The sequence below is a fragment of the Mytilus galloprovincialis genome, chromosome 5 (assembly GCF_965363235.1).
Source record: "Mytilus galloprovincialis chromosome 5, xbMytGall1.hap1.1, whole genome shotgun sequence".
Lineage (NCBI taxonomy): Eukaryota > Metazoa > Mollusca > Bivalvia > Mytilida > Mytilidae > Mytilus > Mytilus galloprovincialis.
Window position 1 is genome coordinate 59875010 of NC_134842.1, and position 25143 is coordinate 59900152.

Consider the following 25143-nt stretch of genomic DNA (forward strand, 5'->3'; position numbering starts at 1 on the left):
AGGGATCCTCCCTCCGCCTGAATCCCGATTCCCTCCGCCTGCGTCCCGGTTCCCCCACTCCGGAATGGTCCGGACCACTCCGGAATATTCCGGACCCAGGTGAATCCCGATTCCCTCACTCCGGATTTGTCCGGACCACTCCGGAATATTCCGGACCTGGGCCTGAATCCCGATTCCCTCACTCCGGAATAGTCCGGACTGGTCCGGACTATTCCGGAGTCACCTCGGCTCCGGACTCCGACCACTCCGGAATATTCCGGACTCATTCACCATGCCCAATTTTGAAATTGCCGTCCAGTCCGGAATATTCCGGAGCACATTTTTATGGCCTTTTTGTGTTTCAGAAGAACGTTTAAATCAAAATCAAGGAAACATTCGTAAAAATAACAGATTGAAATCCCTTTTCGGTGCTTGAAATTAAAATTCAGTCTAATAATGAGTTCGTGCAGTGACAAATGTGTGTAGTATTTTCATGATGAGAGTTATACATTAAATAGGATTCCAATAGCTTGTTCCTGTGATGATATATATAAAAAGTGACAAGAATAAGAAAGAAATATTCAAGTTAAAATTTGTTTAACAATTAAAAAAGAGAGATATATGAACATTTGGTATTCAAATAAAATATATCTTTTTTGTATTTGTATACTTCAAATGCCCTTTAATGGCACTTTCTTCACTTCTTTCACATTCAATATAAATTTATTGTGGAATACAGAGGTCGTGATGACTATAGAAAATAAACTTTGAACATTGGTCAAAGATTAAAATTTACTTTTTGTGGTTGTTGTTCCTTTTGTTTCTGGTAAAAAAATGATATCTGATTTTTTTTAACTTTAAATCGCAAAATAATTCTGGGATCTGTTTTACTTCTGAAATGTCTCTCTTTCAAATAATGGTGTCGTATATGTCCACTATGAAAAGTTAAACAAAACATAAATCTGACTCGTTGTTGAGGGCCTTACGACAACATACAGAGGATAACATTTAGTCATTGACAATCTTACAACATCTTACATAATATATAACAAAGTTTAAACTATTGTCATGAAGAAATAATTACATTAGATGTATGTTTCATTATAATACATTATTCTATTTGGCTACATTGCAATCTCGCGTTATTCCTTAGTCAACTTCATAACACAATAACATTTATCATTCATGATGACACGAGGTTCCACAAGAAAGTGCACATGTAAGTTAAATAAAAACTTGATGAAAACCGTGTTTTCATGATCCTAACTGAAAGAAATGTAATAATAAGTATTGAATGCTTCTTTTTGTAACTTCATAGGGTTGTAAAAGCGTTGACCGTGTGCACATTTTTAGACTTGTTTAGAAAGGAGTAGGTCCGGTAAGGACCGATTTTGGCCTCAAATTTCAAGTTTATCTTACGAAAGATTTTGACCACTTTTTAAACACTTAAGTGTCTATTTCATTTGAATCAATTAATTTATGTGAAAGATTTTAACTGATATAGTCATTAAAAACAAACCGATTCAAGCTCAAATAAGAAAAATCTACCAAATATGCCGAAAAATGTCACTTTTCAGATGATTTTTGTCAAAAATGAAAGTGGCCGCATCCGTGTTCATCCTCAACCTTTATATATGTTATGTATTATCATAAAATACAACTTACATTTCAATATTAAGGATGAACACGAATGCAGCCACTTTCGTTTCACACGAAAACCGTCTAAAATTTCACTAAAATGCTAGAATTGTGAAGATTTCAGTAATTTAGCATGACTTAATGGTCCTAGTACCCGATATATGTGCATTGTATTGTCAAAAACAGCCCATATTTATGTAGCAGAAGCCTTCTACTGTCCAATAAATAACTAAAAGTTTACATTTTCAACAATTTTGTAAAACTGCTAAATTTTGGGGCCAAAAAGGGGTCTTACTGAACCTACTCCTTTACAATTTTCGCACAAAATGTACTTCGGACTACGCTTTTACATCCCAATGAAGTTACAAAAAGAAGCAGTCAATTCTTAAATAATGGTTTTTAAAAGCCGATTAGAAAAACAAATTTGACAAAAGCAACCGACCAAGGTTTCACATAAGCACTACATGTGTCTCTGGAGTCTCTGCATTATGATTTCACATTGATGTTGATTACAGAAACTCAATGATTATCATTATATAAACAAATGTAAATAATTTTTTTTCATTATTTTGTTTGAAATCTGTGATAAAAGAAATACGTTTTATGATTGTTAAGTGACTTATAGACCCAATGGGTCGGGTGTATTTTATTGTGTATGTAAAATTATATCAGATAACCTTTTGGAGCAGTTATCAGTCTTTGAAGCATGCTCACTAAGGTTCTTTTGGTGATATCATTTTCCTGTTGGTCAAAACTTTTTTTTTTGCTTTGACCAACTTTGGAGGAGTTATTTTCAAAGAATTGATAAAAAAAAAAAAAACAACACATAAGTTTACTTTCTAGCTCATCTAGAGCAAAGCATCATGTCAGGCATTGTCATTACTAAAAAACAATAAATTTCTTCTAATCTGAGAAACAATTCGACATTTTAGCAAAATGTTTTACTAATGATACTGATGATCCACCAGAATGTTATATAATAGAACCATACAAATACATGTAATAAGCAAAAACATGTACATGTAAAAAATACGTGGTATGATTGCCAATGAGACAATTCCCCACAAGAGACCAAAATGACACAAACATTACTTCAGGTCACCGAATGGCTTTGACAATGATCGAAGCTCACATCGCATTGTCAGCTATAAAAGGCCCCGAAATGACAATGTAAAACAATTCAAACGAGAAAACGGCCTTATTAATATACCAAAAAAAAAAAATACATGAAAAAATATTTTTTTTATGTGTTGCTCTCCTAGCTCCAAAATGTATCCAAAATCAAAGATCTGGAACATATTCTATCGTAACCATTTGGTAATTAATGCAATTAGTGTCTCAGTTAACACAATTAATATTATAACACCATATAGGAAAAACACAGAATTCCTTTTGTCATATCAAACACTGTCAAACATCCAAACATACTATCCACACTCATCTGTGTCCACACTTGTTGTGTGTGTAATATATATTTTGAACTTTACTGAACTGATATATTACACATGTCACTATAATAAAAATTACTTACTTACTTACTGTAAACTGTTTTACCAATCTATATGAAGACATGGAAATGTATCAAAACAACCAATTATCTAATTGGTTACAATTTTACCTAAAAATTTGTGATTTCAACCTATATGTCTATGTAAGGAAAATTCGGAAACGCATGCTCATTCCGCCACAATGGCGATTATATATCACCTAACTTCATTCCATTTCATATTTATATATATTTCTTTTTGTTTGAAATTGGATTTTCGCCGTTTGCTATTTATAAGAATTATGTATAGATTGGAACTAGTATAACAGTGGTTAATGTATCATACATATATATTTTTAGGCCTACGCATGAGACATAAGAAATCTGTACAAATTATTAATATAAAACATAGTTACGCAAGGGAAATGATATGTTATAAGAAGCTACTTATCCTATTTCTGTGTTTGTTTCGTTTGTAGCAAAATGATTTTAGAGTAAAGATTCCTATGAGCAAAATTTAAAGACGTTTGATGATCAGCTATTAAAAGGACAATAAGAAGTTCCCCTTTCCAAATTGTTTTTGTTCTTGTATTTTTTTTCCACACACAGACACATATAAAAAAGACGATGAGGTATGATTGCCAGTGAGATAACTGTCCACAAGAGACCAAAATGACACAGAAATTAACAACTATAGGTCACCGTACGGCCTTCAGCAATGAGCAAAGCCCATACCGCATAGTCAGCTATAAACGGTTTTAAACTGAAGCAAATTATCTATTTTATTTATATTTTGATTAAAAACATTTTGGAATTACAAAACAATATTATGTCCATGGCAGTTGAGTACTTGGTTATTGTTTGCTTATTGTATCATGGCATATAATTCAAAAACATCCTTTGTTCGACCTGTTAGACAAATGCATTTGTCGAAATATACTTGTTCACTGTTCGGTCTTTTAAAAAATGTTGTTTGTGCTGTATTTAGACCCCTCTACCAAGAAATTTGTTTTGCATGCACATGTGTAAAAAAAAATCCAAAGCAATCATAGGTTTAACTTTCTTTAGACTTGTATATATATTATATCTGTACAACCTTCAAACCTATGAAACATCAATTATTGATAGAAAAAATACCGTTAGACTAAGTGCAATTTGAATAATTATGTAACATAAACGATACAAATGTGTTGCAAACAGAACCTTTTGCCGATTGCACTTCAATTTATTTATTATGACAGAATACGGTATTTTTTTCAGTTTTAATTCGCGCATAATTTTAAAATACTTATAGTAAATGTAGGTTAAGTGAGAAATAATATAATAAGAAATGCTATCTAGAATTCGAAACCATGCAGTAAATGCAATAGGCTGGTCCTCTATCTCTGATATACGGGTATCTCAGATATCCTTTAAAAGACAGGGAACAAGTCTTTCAATGTAGGTATTTTGATTGGTTTAATCAAAATGCTTTGGTTAAAGAAGTACTACACTACAATTGAACTTCAACCGTGAGTGCGACAGTATTTCATCCAGCAAAAAGAAGATTAGTAATGGAATATCGTCAAAGAGAGAACAAAGGTAGAATACGGTACGAATATTTTGGTTCTTCAAGTTGTTTTGGTTTTAACAGTTATAATTGATCAAATTAAATAATTATATTTTAATTTAAGATAATTTTCGTTAAGAAATTTAAAACAAATAATAGTTCGACTTCGGGACAGATTTAGGAATAGCATTGTATGAAGTATATAGAGTTCCCATTTTTAGGAAGGAGTCTCACCCTTGACTGAAACCCTTATTAACTGTTATTTTATGTTATAGAATAGAACGATTAAGTTTTCAACATTGTTAAATTGAAATTACATCTAAGAGTCCATGTGATTAATGAGACGATTCCTATGACTTTTCCGAAGATACATGTTTGATAAACGCACATGTTCTAAGTAAAAAAGTCATGTCCTCTAGTCCTAAAAGCGCTTTGAAAAAAGTCATAGGGGGCTATGTTCCTGCCTTATGTTTATTTTAGCTATCATCTACTTGAATTGATTCTACCCTATGGAGCCGTTTGTGACAGTTCTTATCTATAATAGATCACAATACCAAGAACAGATCAGAGAGCCCTATCTATTTTTTGGTAAACGGACCGAAAGTCACAGGACAAAAAGTCACAGGACATAAAGTCACCTAACAGTCACAGGACAAAAGTCACAAATAATCTGTTGACAATTGTTTGAATATATAAGAGAAATATCTTGAAATATTTACTTTTTAATACATATATTCATATTAAAGTTTAAGAAATGTGTCATTATACTTGAAAAATTAAGATTTATTTAAATTTTATAATGCAAAAGAAAGATTTCTTTGCACCATGAAGCCATTTAAGTGCCAACTGAAGCCACTTTGACATTTTGTTTTTTTAATAATTATTTGATCATCTTTGATATGTTTTTGATAAATTTTGTTTACAAGGTTGGTTTATTTACAATAGTTCAAGAAAAATACAAAAATATTTTTGTAGAAATAAGCGTTTTTTATTCAAAGAAAATATCAGAAAAAATGAATTGTGACTTTTTGTCCTGTGACTTTCTGTCTTACATTCTAGTTTTTTGGGTGTCATTTAAATTATTAGTGAACTTTTTTTTTATTTTTGATTACGTTAAATATTTTATTCATTCTAATGATTTGATTAATTATGTTATGTTACAATAATTTCATTAACTTTTTAACAAAATAAGTTTTGATATGGTTGTTATTTATTACTGTATATTGCAAGTGACAAATATCCTCATTAATACTAAACCACATAGGTATTATTATGTAAGATTGTATAATGTCAGGTAAAGTCTGGTAACAACAAAAAAATACATGGACACTGTGTAATCCAATTTAACATTTACCTGTAATCTTTCGAAAGAAATTGTATTATGGTACGATCTTTTTACCTTTTTATGAGAGGTTTGGAGTATGAAAGCGGACACGTTTTTTCTTCTTCTCAAATACGTTCTTTGTCTCTAAATTTATTTTAAAACGCCCCTCATAGTAAGGGCCGCATAGAATGCCAGGTCTTTAAAGCTTACTATATGGTATTGGTTTTGTACATCGTTAAAGGCCATACTGTGACATATAATATATAAATCGGCAATTGGTCGTATTTTTTTTGTCTTTTGCAAGTTTTAAATACGTAATGTATTTATATGCATGTTTCTTTTTCAGTTCAACATCCAATCCAAGAAAGGAAGTCTTTCTTTTTTATAAAATAGAGTCACCACTTAGTAACTTTTATGCCGCCCGATTCAGGTGTCTTGAAAGTGGTACACTATAGAACAGAGCAATTCTACTTATACAAAAAAGCCGGTAAGTGTTTTAGTGGTAATCTTATAACATGAAAATGAGAAAGTATACCGATTAACACGTTTAAAAAATATACCCAACAAATAACAGGGGCGTATCCAGAACCTTGAAGTCAGTGTGTGTGTGTGTGTGGGGGTATTGCGATCCAAATTATATATTTAATAAACATTTATGTGAGTGTGCGTGGTAATTGTAATATTTTAGTCATTATAATGATTTAATTACGTTATATAACAATATTTTCATTAACTTTTTAAATGGCCTTGTTTCTTTGAAATTGGTCTACTTAATATTTTAAATTAAAGATGTCAGATCATCATTTCTATAGTTCTTTATCGTTATTTTTTTTTAACATTTCACTTTTTTCTTTAGTCAATTGATCTCTATTATAATTGTCCTAAGCATGTATGTAATATTTGCCACTTGACGTTGAGTAACCAACAATCACCTCTTTAATCTGTTATTATCAGATTATTACATGGCATTTTTCATATCGCATGTATTATCAGCCCTAGGTTCAATATCAGCCCAAGAGCCGCATGGCTCGAGGGCTGATATTGACCGAGGGCTGATAATACATGCGATATGAAAAATGACATGTTATGATCTTTTTATCACATGCTTCAACAGTAGAGAAAAATAACAGATTCATATATTGATCTTTCTACGTGGTTCCCGAAAAGAAGTTGAAAGAGTAAAAAGTTCACGGACGTCGGACCCAAAATTTGATACATTCAATATGAAATCTTTCTATCATATGCCTCAACAGAGAAAAAATCATTTAAATATTGACGAATTGACAAAAAATAATTCAACAATATGCATCATGAACATTGTTTGGAAAAGTCAACTTTTTTAAAGTAACTTTCTAAATTATGTTTCAGAAAAACTTAAAAACTGCATTTATTTAATATATTTTTTTTTAAATTTAATTTAATCATTTTACACAATATACTTTCCACTATTCAAATAATTGTTTTGTACACTACTTTGTAATGTTTTTCACTGAAAACGTAGCATTGAGGTGTATTTTCCGGAATGCCATGTGATAACGTTACGGAAAGGCATGTGATAACAATCGAAGCATGTGATAAACTTTTCATATCAGCCCGCTAAGCACCAATTCGGAAAATATGGAAAATACTTTAATTTAATGCTAATATCATACGGTAAAAATCATATGTTATTTAGTCTAAGTATATGATAATTACATTTATCGGTACCATGCATTATTCTCTTTTCTTCAAACTACATCAGAGAAAAATAATATATGTCTCTAATATCATTCATATCCTCATAAATGATGACCCATGCCTAGCCTCATACATGTATGTACATGGTAATTGAAACAGGAAAAATATACTGTCATATGTTACCGTATGCTTGGACTAATAGATAAATGTATTTATATATAAGTAGTTCCAGATTATGTTTTATAATATGCAATTGCGGTTTATTAATGATTGTATATAAAACAATGACAATCAAATTCTTTTTTTGTGGAAAGAGGTTTGGGGCAGTATTTTTTAAAATAAATTGTTGGTTTCCTTTGAAAATAGGAATGAAAAGAAAATACGACATTCAATTAGAAAATCTTGTTTGAAAAGAAAGTTTGATGTTGAATAAAATCACAAAAAGACAGTTTTGAAGAAAAAAAGTCACAAAAATTGGTAATGTGAGAATTTTGTTATGGAGACATATATTCCATATATCGATACTAACATTCTTGGCACTAAACATTTACTGATATGAACATATTTTGTGAAAACACAGAATTTGATTAGGTATTTCTTTCATGGTCAGATGATTTCACCTGTTAATCGATCTCAATCTGGGATATTGTGTATTAAAAATGGAAATTATTTTTTTTTTAAATCGTACTTTTTCCAATCAACAAGTACATGTATATACATTTATAGTTTTAAACATCAAATCTTTTAAAAAGAGACATTAGTTTACACACAGGTGTCAATATTTACACACTCAACAATAAATTGTCATAAATCACACATGTTGAAGCTGGGATTAATTAACGATAAAGTTAAGAAGTCAAATCAAGCTGCGATTTATTTCCGCTCTAGATTTATTAATAATTAATAATCTTTTATTCGTAAGCAATACAGCTTATAGAATTATGAATATTACAAATATTAAATTACATCAGTGAAATATATTTACATTTAAACAATTAGTCAAAAAATCATATAAGTAAGTATACCCATATAACAGAACAGCAGAGTATGGTAAAACTTAACACATATTAAGCATTCATAATGATAAAATTAATTACGTGCCTTTTTGGCCAGAAATAAAAGCTTCCCTAAATTGTTAAGTTCCTTTACATTATGAACAGATAGCAGTTGTATGAGTTTAAAATTCGAAGGTTTTCTCCAATAATATGGTTTGATAAATTTCTTTCGAAGTTCATTATACTTTTCACATACTAAAATAAAATGATATTCATCTTCAATTACAGTACTTGTTTATCACACATATTACAAAGTCTCAGATGTCTCTTAATATTATAAAATCGGTCAGTTTCTATATTCAAACAGTGAGCAGATATGCGATATTTACAAATAAATGGTTTATAAATATAATTTACAGCATGATCTAAATAAAATTGTAACAGACCCACCAAAGATTAAACATCTGAATGGGAGCGCGTTTCCTATGACATTATGCAGAGAAGCATTTTGGGAAAGGTAAGAAATTACAAAAATATATTTTTATTTATCAAGAAGTAGAAAAATCTACATACAAAAAACGTTATATGGTTATGTCATAACACTGATGTTACGTTGCATTTCTTCTCGAACCATCGTCCTACTATCTCAGCAGTCAGCACAAACACAAAATAGCAAATACGCACTTAACAAAAGCAATTTGATAATAGCGACCTATGACAGATACTTGTTACAGTTTGAGAATACAGAAATATAAAAAAAATTATCTTGATGCCAATACAATCTGCAATTCATTGTCGTGTTAACAAGAACGAATTCACAGACCTTTGTTTCATATTGAAACAAAAAGTATCCATACTAAATATTGACTGATTTTCATATATCTGTAAAACTGAACATAATACTGGTACAATAGAAAAGGAGTTCCAAAACCGATAGTCACTGAAATTCTTCTGACGATCTTGCGTATCTTCTCAGAAAAAATGGTAGGTAAAATACTTATGTCACATATTAAAATGCATGTCGTAATGCTAAACCTTCATATCACATTTTATTTGTTTGTTTAAAATAGGTGTTTGAGAAAAAGGAATTGCATGCATTGATTCATTCTTATTTATTGAGTGTACATTTATATATTTCTAGTTCAGCAGTGACAAAACCCTTAAAAGGAATCTAAAGGCGACGTACCCAAAATTCCTGGCAGAATCCAGCCTATGGACCTGAAATTGGGGACTGGGTACGGACATACAGACCCTCATGCACATGATCCAAAGTTGTGGTGAGGACGGAACCGTCTTGGGAAAGCATGGTCCATGTTTAATTTAATTTCATTCGTTTGTCCTTTGATTAAATCACGTTAATGATACGTACTTTTCTTGTTTTTTTTTCTTCAAATTTCCAATTGTTACGTCATAAAAAGGCCTTATATATAAAAATGATGGGGGGGGGGGGGGTAAGATTGCCAATGAGAAAACTCTTCACAAGACGCCAAAATTAAGAACAAAAGTTCACCTTACGACTTTCAACAATGATCAAAGCGTATACTGCATAATCAGCTATAAAAGGTCCAGAAATGACAAACGTTAAACAATTTAATCGAGAAAAGCTAACCAATGCGACCTAAGCTATACACAAAACAATAAACCAAAAAGCAAATATGTGACTTAGCAATCTAGCACCAAACGACACTGAACAACAGGTTCCTAACTTAGTTCATATCAATACATACAGAATGTGACGGTGTTAAACATGTTAGCGGGCGCCAAACTCTCCCCTTACCATGCTCATTATGTTGTGTCCACTAAAACTAGATGAAATCATATTTAATTACTTCCTTTTAACCTACAGTATGCTGCGATAATTTGATGTTCAATATGTCCCTACAAAGTTATCAATTATTAATGAAAATCTACGGAAGCGTATTAGCGCCACACATTTTTTTAAATTTTTCTTCCTATGTTTGCGTTATAACGCAAAACCTTTGCGTTATTACGCAAACATTTACGATATAACGCAAACCTTTGCGTTTAACGCAAACATTTGCGAAATAACGCAAACCTTTGTTTTATCTTATTTCTTATTTAAGATTCAAAGGAAACAGTAGCTATTAATGGAGGAGGATGTATATATTAAAATTTATCACCTTTGTAGTCATTGCAAAGTAAAATGCTTGAATAATTAGATCATTGACCAATAATGAGCAGAATAATATAAAAAGATGTGGTATGAGTGCCAATAAGAAAACTCTCCATCTAAGTCACTATTCGTAAAAGTAAACCATCATAGGCCGAAGTATGGTCTTCAACACGGAGCATTGGCTCACACTGAACAATAAACTATAAAGGCCCCCCAAAACGATATCCATATTGAAAATCGAGTAAATTGAGGTTATACCGAAGAAAAAAATCAACCCTGCTAATATAGCTATAACCGAATATAAATATATACTTCCAAAGTAAGCTCTCGCTTGAGAACTGTGTAAAGTAGGTTAGATTTGAGTTGTAACGAAAAGGTTTGCGTTATATCGCAAAGGTTTGCGTTATAACGTTATAACGCAAAGATAGGAAAAAAAATGTGTGGCGCTAATACGCTTCCGTAAAAATCATTAACAAAAAAGTAATAAATTTGTTCCAGACCATATGAGTATTTGGACATGCAATACGCGTACGGTCCGGACCGTATGCGTACAAATGTATACTTTTAACCATATGAGTATTTGGACAATACGCGTACGGTCCGGACCGTATGTGCCACGTATGCGTATACTCGTACAGTCTATTACGAGCTGGAACATATCTGTTATTGGTTTTTAAAAATCAAAAATATTATAAAAATATTATAACAATTAGATGAATAAAGTGAATAAGTGAACATTTGATTTTAATCAATTGAAATTAAGTATATTAATTGTCTATATAAATCCTTATTTTTTTATTACTTAATTTATTTCCATAGATTTTTTTTATTAATTTTATTAATTTCTGTCCAGTGTTTTTGTCGGTTTTTGTGGTAAAGTTCGTAAATATTCTCAAAAGAAGATCTTCAAACATTATAATTACTTCCAATAACTTCAATTTCAATGATTGAAAGTTCAATCCATGTAATTTGCTAAATACAGGAGATTAACAGATTGAAATAATCTGTCTTTTTTTAAATATTTAGTTTTTATTCAGTTTACAATTTAACTTTTAAAATTGATTCGAGATTTCTGTTATCTTGATCTGTAATATATATTTTAGTCTAATCAGTGAACTTGACCAACTTCTTAAAATTAGTCAGACCGTACGCGTACGGTCCAAATACTCATATGGTCCGGAACATATTAACATAAATTAGAATATAGTAATTTATGTGTCATTTGGACTGTTGTAAAGCGTTGTCTCATTGGCACTCATACCACGTCTTTTTTACGATTTGATTAATTTGGAACTCTCTTTGTAGTTGAAAACAGCAATTTGTATTCTGAGAAATAAAACAATTTATTGTAGTTATAAATTTCTCAATGACAATGTTTCATTATTAGTAATTGCTACTCGATTAAAATTTGTCAACGTTCAGGATATTCATAACATATAGTTGTCACTGGACGTACTTTTCAAACATTTTACTGTGTAAAAAGTTTCAAATAATTGTTCGATCCTTAAAGGAGTAGGTCCGGTAAGACCCCTTTTTGGCCCCAAAATATAACAGTTTTACAAAATTGTTAAAATGTAAACTTTTAGTTAATTATTGGACAGTTGAATGCTTCTGCTACATAAATATGGGCTGTTTTTGACAATCCAATGCACATATATCGGGTTGTAGCACCATTAAGTCATGCTAAATTACTGAAATCTTCAAAATTCTATCATTTTAGTTAAATTTTAGACGGTTTTCGTGTAAAACGAAAGTGGCCGCATTCGTGTTCATCCTTAATATTGAAATGTAAGTTGTATTTTATGATAATACATAACATATATAAAGGTTGTGGATGAACACGGATGCGGCCACTTTCATTTTTGACAAAAACCATCAGAAAAGTGACGTTTTTTGGCATATTTGAGAGATTTTGCAAATTTGAGCTTATATCGAGTCGTTTTTAATGACTAAATTAGTTAAAATCTTTCACATAAACTAATTGAATCAAGTGAAATAGACACTTAAGTGTTTAAAAAGTGGTCAACATCTTTCGTCAGATGAAACTGAAATTTGAGGCCAAAATGAGTCCTTACCGGACCTACTCCTTTAACTGTCTCGTGTGGAGAAATATCGTAAAACACTTGTTGCCTCGATGGCATCTATATTTTTCGGTGGTTTTCTTTTTCTGGTGATAAAAACATGTCTGGACAATGGATGGACATCTCAATTTGTTCTTTCACAGACCGGTCAAAGAAGTCTGGAAATATCCGTAGTGATTAAAAATAACAACTCAGTTGGTCACCTTTGACCGGAGTCGAAATATTAATACTGTTTTGGTTATTTAACGTGCAGTGGCCAATGTTTCAGTATATACATCTTAATTTTATAGTTTAATATGAATTATAAAATATACAACTTAGAAATAGTTAAAACGGGTTGATTTAATCTCTATATTCGTTGCTTGATTTAATTATAAATTATTTTTTCTTCTGTTGTAAAACATGTTTTCGGGAAATAGTAGCTAATAATGGATGCATATTTGTACTGAAAATAGATATAGTATTATTTTTTTAAAATCTGAAATATTCTTATCACAGTAATTAATAAGCGCATGTGTTTAGATCACAATTAACATTCATCCTGTTTATTGTGTAGACCCAGTGGAAACGTTGAGCAATGAATAGATGACAATTCAATCTGAGTTTTATGATTGTTTATGAATGGAAAGACTAGACTGCTGGTCACCATGTCAGCTTGGCTCAAACCTTATGCATTTACCTTTTTTTTAGTGGACATTTTATTCTCCCCCAAAAATAGTTGTTTAAAACACCTTAAATCTAATAAGATAATAGTATTGCCACCTGCAACACATTCCAAACCAAATGTTCCACAGAACGCCTTATATAAAACAAATGCCTAAAAGAAAAGGATGACGACAATCAGTTTAAAATGTTTGAATAATAATACTACAAACAAAATATTAATTACGCCCGGTTTTGTTTATCATATTACTTATTGTCATAAAAGATGTCTTAAACATTTTTTTTATATAAAAAGATAACACAAGACCTTTAATGATGAATTAATTAGTAACAACCATACCTTATAAAATAAAATGGACATCTCAATAATTCCCTCCGACCGGATAAAGAAGTCCGGAAATATTCGGAGTGGTATAAAAGTTTTGTAGGTTTTTATTTGACAAGAGATAAATGCCAAGACATATACGAGTTAAAGAAAGAAATCTCAATAAGTTTACTTAGACCGCCTAAATATTCTGTCCTGAATATCGGGAGAGATATGATAATCATTTCGCAGTGTTCTCTTTGACCGGGGTTGAAAGTCCGGATATTTCCGGATTTTTGGTGAAAATCTAATTAAATTCCCTCAGACCGGTGGTACAAGTCTTTTGAATCACTTAATAATTTTCATAAGTCTAAATTTTCAATAAGGTTATAAAAAACAAATATGCCCCAAAACAAACAAGAAGAGAACTAATACACCGAAAACGAGAAGAAAATGAAAAAATCAAAACGGGAATTAACTTGACGTTCTAAATCGACGCCATTGACGTTACCTTAGAAAATTCATATTCAGGTACATGGACGATAGTCCAAGTCTTATATTAACCTCTCGTTATTTTTGCCGCGATGTATAACATGTTTTATCAAAAATTATTTCCTTTGTTTTTAGAAAATGACATGGCAGAAAATTTAAAGTCAATAAAATAAAATATTTAAACTCTGCTTTATTTGGATTTAAAATTGTTTTTTAGCCTTTAATGACAACGTATGGTAGTTGTAAATCTCAATAGTGACAGAAGTTTTGAAATAATCAGAGTGGTAAACTACTAACAAAATTTCGTTTGTTCCCCTTTGACCGAGGTCGAAAGTCCAGGCGTATACGTATTATATGTGGAAATCTCAATAATTCCCTCCGACCGGATAAAGAAGTCCGGAAATATCCAGAGTGGTATACAAGTAATTTTGTAGGTTTTTATTTGATAAGAGATAAATGCCCAAACATATAGGAGTTAAAGAAGGAAATCTCAATACCTTTACTTAGACCGCCTAAATATCCTGTCCTGAATATCGGGAGTGATATGATAATCATTTCGCTAGGTTCTCTTTGACTTCCGTTGAATGTCCGGACATAACCACATTATGGGAGGTAATCTCAAGTTCCCTCAGACTGGTGAAAGAAGTCTGGAATTATACAGAGTGTTATAATAACAATTGCGTTGGTTTACCTTTGACCGGGGTTGAAAGTCCGGATATTTCCGGATTCTTGGTGAAAATCTCATTAAATTCCCTCAGACCGGTGGTACAAGTCCGGAAATATCCGGACCGATACAATACGAATTTCGTTAATTTCCATTTGACGGGAGATAAAAGTCAGCACCAATCCAGATTATGCTCTATTGACACTAAGTTCTTTTGCATGCAGTTGATAATTTTCATAAGTCAAAATTTTCAATAAGGTTATAAAAAAAAAATGTGCAAAAAAAAAAAAAAAAAAAAAAAAAATAGAACAAATACACAGAAAACGAGGAGAAAATGAAAAAAAAGAAATTAACTTGACGTCATCAATCGACACCATTGACGTTACCTTAGAAAATTTATATTCAGATTCATGGATAGTCCAAGTCTTATATTGACCCTTCGTGATATTTGCCGCGATGAATAAAATGTTTTATCAAAAATTATTTCCTTTGTTTTTAGCAAATGACATGACGGAACATTTATAGTCGTACAATAAAATAATTAAACTCTGGTTTGATTGCATGGATGACAACGTATGGTAGTAGTAAATCTCAATAGATCACGCCATCCAGTGACAGAAGTTTTTGAAATACCCTGATGAATTGAATCAACATTTCGCTAGGTTCCTGTGGGTGAAAGTCCGGACATATCCGGATTATGGATTGAAATCCCAATAATTTCAATCAGACCGACGAAAGAAGTCCCGAATTATCCGGAGTGGTATAATAACAATTTCGTCGTTCTCCCTTTGACCAGGAACGAATGTCTGGACGTATACGGATTACCTGTGTATATCTCAATAAGTTCCTTCAGACCAGCGAAAGTAGTCCGAAGTAGTACAATAACAATTTTGCTAGGTTTCCTTTGACTTTCAATGAATATCCGGATATGACCGGATCATGGGTGGAAATTTCAATTGATTTCTTCAGATCGATGAAAGAAGTCCGGAAATAATCAGAGTGGTAAACTACTAACCAAATTTCGTTTGTTCCCCTTTGATCGAGGACGAAAGTCCAGACGTATACGTATTATAGGTGGAAATCTCAATAATTCCCTCCGACCGGATAAAGAAGTCCGGAAATATCCGGAGTCGTAAAAAAGCAATTTTGTAGGTTTTCATTTGACAAGAGATAAATGCCCACACATATACGAGTTAAAGAAGAAAAGAAGAAAATCTCAACATGTTTACTAGGACCGCCTAAATATCCTGTCCTCAATATGGGCGGTGCTGGGGGAAGATTTTCACTCTTATGGGTAGTTGCCTTTATGTTGGTTTTCTATGCTTTTATGATGGTTTATCGTGTTTTCCGCTTAATGAAGCACCTATTTATATTGAAAAACACATGTTAAAGTTAGCCAAGGCCTTTACGATGAAAATGACACCTTGTATATACAAATGATATGCTCTGTTTGGTCCCTAGGGTGAAAAGATCCGGAGTTGGTATGGTCAATATTGGCTTCTGGCTATACAAATTGGGGGTAGGGGTCGATTAAATATTTATTTGGCTTACATTCACATATTTTAGTATATATAAAGATTCAAGCATGTAGTAAACACCCTAAGCATTAGTTTGAGCTATTATATACCCCAATGGAATGCCTGGGCGATGCTGGGGGCAGATTTTCACTTTAATGGGTAGTTGCCTGTATGTTGGTTTTCTAGGCTTTGATGATGGTTTATCGTGTTTTCCTTTTAAAGAAGCACCTATTTATGTTGGAAAACACATCTTAAAGTTAGCCTAGACCGTTACAATGAAATTGACAACTTGTATAGACCAATGATATGCTCAGTTTGGTCCCTAGGGTGAAAAGATCCGGGGTCGGAATGGTCAATATTGGCGGCTGGCTATCAAAATTGGGGGTAGGGGTCGATTAAATAATTTTTTGGCTTACCTCCACATATTTCAGTATAAATAAAGATTCAGGGATGTAGTAGACACCCTTAACTTTAGTTTGAGCTATAATATACCCCAATGGCATGCCTGGGCGGTGCTAGGGGTAGATTTTCACTCTTATGGGTAGTTGCCTTTATGTTGGTTTTCTAGGCTTTTATGGTGGTTTAACGTGTTTTCCGCTTGATGATGCACCTATTTATGCTGGAAAACACATCTTTAAGTTAGCCAAGGCCTTTACGATGAAAATGACACCTTGTATAGACAAATTATATGCTCAGTTTGGTCCCTAGGGTGAAAAGATCCGGGGTTGGTATGGTCAATATTGGCTTCTGGCTATACAAATTGGGGGTAGGGGTCGATTAAATATTTTTTTTGGCTTACGTTCACATATTTTAGTATATATAAAGATTCAAGCATGTAGTAAACACCCTAAGCATTAGTTTGAGCTATTATATACCCCAATGGCATGCCTGGGCGATGCTGGGGGCAGATTTTCACTTTAATGGGTAGTTGCCTGTATGTTGGTTTTCTAGGCTTTGATGATGGTTTATCGTGTTTTCCTTCTAAAGAAGCACCTATTTATGTTGGAAAACACATCTTAAAGTTAGCCTAGACCGTTACAATGAAATTGACAACTTGTATAGACCAATGATATGCTCAGTTTGGTCCCTAGGGTGAAAAGATCCGGGGTCGGTATGGTCAATATTGGCGGCTGGCTATCAAAATTGGGGGTAGGGGTCGATTAAATATTTTTTTGGCTTACCTCCACATATTTCAGTATAAATAAAGATTCAGGCATGTAGTAGACACCCTTAACTTTAGTTTGAGCTGTAATATACCCCAATGGTATGCCTGGGCGGTGCTGGGGGAAGATTTTCACTCTTATGGGTAGTTGCCTTTATGTTGGTTTTCTAGGCTTTTATGGTGATTTAACGTGTTTTCCGCTTGATGATGCACCTATTTATGCTGGAAAACACATCTTTAAGTTAGCCTAGGCCTTTACGATGAAAATGACACCTTGTACAGACAAATTATATGCTCAGTTTGGTCCCTAGGGTGAAAAGATCCGGGGTTGGTATGGTCAATATTGGCGTCTAGCTATACAAATTGGGGGTAGAGGTGGATTAAATATTTGTTTGGCTTACGTTCACATATTTAAGTATATATAAAGATCCAAGCATGTAGTAAACACCCTAAGCATCAGTTTGAGCTATGATATACCACAATGGTATGCCTGGGCGGTGCTTGGGGAAGATTTTCACTCTTATTGATATTTGCCTTTATGTTGGTTTTCTAGGCTTTGATGATGGTTTATCGTGTTTTCCTTTTAAAGAGGCACCTATTTATGTTGGAAAACACATCTTAAAGTTAGCCTAGACCTTTACAATGAAATTGACAACTTGTAAAGACCAATGATATGCTCAGTTTGGTCCCTAGGGTGAAAAGATCCGGGGTTGCTATGGTCAATATTGGCGTCTGGCTATCCAAATTGGGGGTAGGGGTCGATTAAATATTTTTTTGGCTTACCTCCACATTTTTTAGTATAAATAAAGATTCAGGCATGTAGTAGACACACTTAGCTTTAGTGTGAGCTATAATATACCCCAATGGCATGCCTTGGCGGTGCTGGCGGAATATTTTCACTCTTATGGGTAGTTGCCTTTATGTTGGTTTTCTAGGCTTTTATGGTGTTTTAACGTGTTTTCCGCTTGATGATGCACCTACTTATGTTGGAAAACACATCTTTAAGTCAGCCAAGGCCTTTACGATGAAAATGACACCTTGTATAGACCAATCATATGCTCAGTTTGGTCCTTAGGGTGAAAAGTCCGGGGTTGGTATGGTCAATATTGGCGTCGGGCCATCCAAATTAGGGGTTGGGGTCGATTAAATAGTTTTTTGGCTTACCTCCACATATTTTAGTATAAATAAAGATTCAGGCATGTAGAAGACACCCTTAGCTTTAGTTTGAGCTATAATATAACCCAATGGCATGCCTAGCCGGTGCTGGGGGAATATGTTCACTCTTATGGGTAGTTGCCTTTATGTTGGTTTTATAGGCTTTGATGATGGTGCATCGTGTTTTCCGCTGTATGAAGCACCTATTAATGTTAGAAAACACATCTAAAAGTTAGCCAAAGTCTTTACGATGAAAATGACACCTTGTATAGACCAATGATATGCTCAGTTTGAACCCTAGGGTGAAAAGATCCGGGGTTGGTATGGTCAATATTGGCGTCGGGCTAAACAAATTGGGGGTAGGGGTCGATTAAATATTTTGTTGGCTTACATTTACATATTTGAGTATAAATAAAGATTCAGGCATGTAGGAGACACCCTAAGCATTAGTTTGAGCTATAATATACCCCAATGGCATGCCTGGGCGGTGCTAGGGGAAGATTTACACTCTTATGGGTAGTTGCCTTTTTTTTGGTGTCTAGGCTTTTATGATGGTTTATCATGTTATCCGCTTAATGAGGCACATATTTAGGTTGGAAAACACATCTTAAAGTTAGCCAAGGCCTTTACGGTGAAAATGACACCTTGTATAGACCAATGATATGCTCAGTTTGGTCCCTAGGGTGAAAAGATGCGGGGTTGGTATGGTCAATATTCCCATCTGGCTATCCAAATTGGGGGTAGGGGTCGATTAAATATTTTTTTGGCTTACCTCCACATTTTTTAGTATAAATAAAGATTCAGGCATGTAAAAGACACTTAGCTTTAGTGTGAGCTATAATATACCCCAATGGCATGCCTTGGCGGTGCTGGCAGAATATTTTCACTCTTATGGGTAGTTGCATTTATGTTGGTTTTCTAGGCTTTTATGATGGATCATCGTGTTTTCCGCTTGATGATGCACCTATTTATGTTGAAAAACACATCTTTTAGTTAGCCAAGGCCTTTACGGTGAAAATGACACCTTGTATAGACCAATGATATGCTCAGTTTGGTCCCTAGGGTGAAAAGATCCGGGGTTGGTATGGTCAATATTGGCGTCGGGCTAAACAAATTGGGGGGAGGGGTCGATTTAATATTTGTTTGGCTTACCTCCACATATTTCAGTATAAATAAAGGTTCAGGCATGTAGTATACACCCTAAGCCTTAGTTTGAGCTATAATATACCCCAATGGCATGCCTGGGCGGTGCTGGGGGAAGATTTTCACTCTTATGGGTAGTTGCCTTAATGTTGGTTTTCTAGGCTTTGATGATGGTTTATCGTGTTTTCCGCTTAATGAGGCACGTATTCATGTTGAAAAACACATCTTAAAGTTAGCTAAGGCCTTTGCGCTGAAAATGACACCTTGTATAGACCAATGATATGCTCAGTTTGGTCCCTAGGGTGAAAAGATCCGGGATTGGTATGGTCAATATTGGCGTCTTGCTATCCAAATTGGGGGTAGGGGTCGATTAAATATTTGTTTGGCTTACCTCCACATATTTTAGTATAAATAAAGATTCAGGCATGTAGTAGATACCCTAAGCCTTAGTTTGAGCTATAATATACCCCAATGGCATGCCTGGGCGGTGCTGGCGGAATATTTTCACTCTTATGGGTAGTTGCCTTTATGTTGGTTTTCTAAGCTTTTATGGTGTTTTAACGTGTTTTCCGCTTGATGATGCACCTACTTATGTTGGAAAACACATCTTTAAGTCAGCCAAGGCCTTTACGATGAAAATGACACCTTGTATAGACCAATCATATGCTCAGTTTGGTCCCTAGGGTGAAAAGATCCGGGGTTGGTATGGTCAATATTGGCGTCGGGCCATCCAAATTAGGGGTAGGGGTCGATTAAATAGTTGTTTGGCTTACCTCCACATATTTTAGTATAAATAAAGATTCAGGCATGTAGTAGACACTCTTAGCTTTAGTTTGAGCTATAATATACCCCAATGGCATGCCTGGCCGGTGCTGGGGTAATATGTTCACTCTTATGGGTAGTTGCCTTTATGTTGGTTTTATAGGCTTTGATGATAGTGCATCGTGTTTTCCGCTGTATGAAGCACCTATTAATGTTAGAAAACACATCTAAAAGTTAGCCAAAGTCTTTACGATGAAAATGACAACTTGTATAGACCAATGATATGCTCAGTTTGAACCCTAGGGTGAAAAGATCCGGGGTTGGTATGGTCAATATTGGCGTCGGGCTAAACAAATTGGGGGTAGGGGTCGATTAAATATTTTGTTGGCTTACATTTACATATTTGAGTATAAATAAAGACTCAGTCATGTAGGAGACACCCTAAGCATTAGTTTGAGCTATAATATACCCCAATGGCATGCCTGGGCGGTGCTAGGGGAAGATTTACACTCTTATGGGTAGTTGCCTTTTTTTTTTTGGTTTCTAGGCTTTTATGATGGTTTATCATGTTATCCGCTTGATGATGCACCTATTTATGTTGAAAAACACATCTTTTAGTTAGCCAAGGCCTTTACGGTGAAAATGACACCTGGTATAGACCAATGATATGCTCAGTTTGGTCCCTAGGGTGAAAAGATCCTGGGTTGGTATGGTCAATATTGGCGTCGGGCTAAACAAATTGGGGGGAGGGGTCGATTTAATATTTTTTTGGCTTACCTCCACATATTTTAGTATAAATAAAGGTTCAGGCATGTAGTAGACACACTAAGCCTTAGTTTGAGCTATAATATACCCCAATAGCATGCCTGGGCGGTGCTGGAGGAAGATTTTCACTCTTATGGGTAGTTGCCTTTATTTTGGTTTTCTAGGCTTTTATGGTGGTTTAACGTGCTTTCCGCTTGATGATGCACCTATTTATGTTGAAAAACACATCTTTTAGTTAGCCAAGGCCTTTACGATGAAAATAACACATTGAATAGACCAATGATATGCTCAGTTTGGTCCCTAGGGTGAAAAGATCCGGGGTAGGTATGGTCAATATTGGCGTCTGGCTATCCAAATTGGGGGTAGGGGTCGATTAAATATATTTTTGGCTTACCTCCACATATTTTAGTATAAATAAAGGTTCAGGCATGTAGTATACACCCTAAGCCTTAGTTTGAGCTATAATATACCCCAATGGCATGCCTGGGCGGTGCTGGGGGAAGATTTTCACTCTTATGGGTAGTTGCCTTAATGTTGGTTTTCTAGGCTTTTATGATGGTTTATCGTGTTTTCCGCTTAATGATGCACCTATTTATGTTGAAAAACACATCTTTTAGTTAGCCAAGGCCTTTACGGTGAAAATGACACCTTGTATAGACCAATGATATGCTCAGTTTGGTCCCTAGGGTGAAAAGATCCTGGGTTGGTATGGTCAATATTGGCGTCGGGCTAAACAAATTGGGGGGAGGGGTCGATTTAATATTTGTTTGGCTTACCTCCACCTATTTTAGTATAAATAAAGGTTCAGGCATGTAGTAGACACATTAAGCCTTAGTTTGAGCTATAATATACCCCAATAGCATGCCTGGGCGGTGCTGGGGGAAGATTTTCACTCTTATGGGTAGTTGCCTTTATTTTGGTTTTTTAGGCTTTGATGGTGGTTTAACGTGCTTTCCGCTTGATGATGCACCTATTTATGTTGAAAAACACATCTTTTAGTTAGCCAAGGCCTTTACGATGAAAATGACACATTGAATAGACCAATGATATGCTCAGTTTGGTCCCTAGGGTGAAAAGATCCGGGGTAGGTATGGTCAATATTGGCGTCTGGCTATCCAAATTGGGGGTAGGGGTCGATTAAATATATTTTTGGCTTACCTCCACATATTTTAGTATAAATAAAGGTTCAGGCATGTAGTATACACCCTAAGCCTTAGTTTGAGCTATAATATACCCCAATGGCATGCCTGGGCGGTGCTGGGGGAAGATTTTCACTCTTATGGGTAGTTGCCTTAATGTTGGTTTTCTAGGCTTTGATGATGGTTTATCGTGTTTTCCGCTTAATGAGGCACGTATTTATGTTGAAAAACACATCTTAAAGTTAGCCAAGGCCTTTGCGCTGAAAATGACACCTTGTATAGACCAATGATATGCTCAGTTTGGTCCCTAGGGTGAAAAGATCCGGGGTTGGTATGGTCAATATTGGCGTCTGGCTATCCAAATTGGGGGTAGGGGTCGATTAAATATATTTTTGGCTTACCTCCACATATTTTAGTATAAATAAAGGTTCAGGCATGTAGTATACACCCTAAGCCTTAGTTTGAGCTACAATATACCCCAATGGCATGCCTGGGCGGTGCTGGGGGAAGATTTTCACTCTTATTGGTAGTTGCCTTGATGTTGGTTTTCTAGGCTTTGAAGATGGTTCATCGTGTTTTCCGCTTAATGAAGCACCTATTAATGTTAGAAAATACATCTTAAAGTTAGCCAAGGCCTTTACGATGAAAATGACACCTTGTATAGACCAATAATATGCTCAGTTTGAAGTCTAGGGTGAAAAGATCCGGGATTGGTATGGTCAATATTGGCTTCTGGCTATACAAAGTGGGAGTAGGGGTGGATTAAACATTTTTTTGGCTTACGTTCACATATTTTAGTATATATAAAGATTCAGGCATTAAGAAGATACCCTAAGCCTTAGTTTGAGCTATAATATACCCCAATGGCATGCCTGGGCGATGCTTGGGAAAGATTTTCACTCTTATGGGTAGTTGCCTTTATGTTGGTTTTCTAGGCTTTGAAGATGGTTCATCGTGTTTTCCGCTTAATGAAGCACCTATTAATGTTAGAAAATACATCTTAAAGTTAGCCAAGGCCTTTACGATGAAAATGACACCTTGTATAGACCAATAATATGCTCAGTTTGAAATCTAGGGTGAAAAGATCCGGGATTGGTATGGTCAGTATTGGCTTCTGGCTATACAAAGTGGGAGTAGGGGTGAATTAAACGTTTTTTTGGCTTACGTTCACATATTTTAGTATATATAAAGATTCAGGCATGTAGTAAACACCATATGCATTAGTTTGAGCTATAGTATACCCCAATGGCATGCCTGGGCGGTGCTGGAGAAGATTTACACTCTTATGGGTAGTTGCCTTTATGTTGGTTTTCTAGGCTTTGATGATGGTTCATCGTGTTTTCCGCTTAATGAAGCACCTATTCACGTTAGAAAATACATCTTAAAGTTAGCCAAGGCCTTTAAGATGACAATGACACCTTGTAAAGACCAATGATATGCTCAGTTTGAACCCTAGGGTGAAAAGATCCGAGGTTGGTATGGTCAATATTGGCTTCTGACTATACAAAGTGGGGGTAGGGGTCGATTAAATATTTCTTTGGCTTACCTCCACATATTTTAGTATAAATAAAGATTCAGGCATGTAGTAGACACCCTTAGCTTTAGTTTGAGCTATAATATACCCCAATGGCATGCCAGGGCGGTGCTGGGGTAAGATTTAAACTCTTATGGGTAGTTGCCTTTATGTTGGTTTTCTAGGCTTTGATGATGGTTTATCGTGTTTTCTGATTAATGAGGCACTTATATAGGTTGGAAAACACATCTTTAAGTTAGCCAAGGCCTTTACGGTGAAAATGACACCTTGTATAGACCAATGATATGCTCAGATTGGCCCCTAGGGTGAAAAGATCCGGGGTTGGTATGGTCTATATTGCCGTCTGGCTATCCAAATTGGGGGTAGGGGTCGATTAAATATTTTTTTGGCTTACCTCCTCATATTTTAGAATAAATGAAGATTCAGGCATGTAGTAGACACACTGTGCTTTAATTTGAGCTATAATATACCCCAATGGCATGCCTTGGCGGTGCTGGGGGCAGATTTTCACTTTTATGGGTTGTTGCCTTTATGTTGGTTTTCTAGGCTTTTATGGTGGTTTAACGTGTTTTCCGCTTGATGATGCACCTATTTATGTTGAAAAACGCATCTATTAGTTAGCCAAGGCCTTTACGATGAAAATGACACCTTGTATAGACCAATGATATGCTCAGTTTGGTCCCTAGGGTGAAAAGATCCGCGGTCGGTATGGTCAATTTTGGCGTCGGGCTAATCAAATTGAGGGTAGGGGTCGATTAAATATTTTTTGGGCTTACATTCACATATTTTAGTATAAATAAAGATTCAGGCATGTAGTAAACACCCTAAGCATTAGTTTGAGCTATTATATACCCCAATATCATGCCTGGGCGATGCTGGGGGCAGATTTTCACTTTAATGGGTAGTTGCCTGTATGTTGGTTTTCTAGGCTTTGATGATGGTTTATCGTGTTTTCCTTGTAAAGAAGCACCTTTTTATGT

At 34.5% G+C, this 25143-nt stretch overlaps 1 long non-coding RNA gene across 3 annotated transcripts; it reads left to right on the plus strand.

Moving 5' to 3' along the window:
• Nucleotides 1-3148: 3148 nt before the first annotated feature.
• On the plus strand, nt 3149-10012 carry LOC143076159 (uncharacterized). 3 transcript variants are annotated; one of them, XR_012978548.1, is made up of 4 exons: nt 3149-4684; nt 6323-6463; nt 9068-9165; nt 9790-10012. It is a non-coding gene; the product is annotated as an uncharacterized LOC143076159 (long non-coding RNA). The 3 variants fall into 3 exon arrangements; XR_012978547.1 differs by having other exon boundaries at nt 3154-4694; XR_012978549.1 differs by lacking the exon at nt 3149-4684 and adding an exon at nt 6044-6192.
• Nucleotides 10013-25143: the final 15131 nt, after the last annotated feature.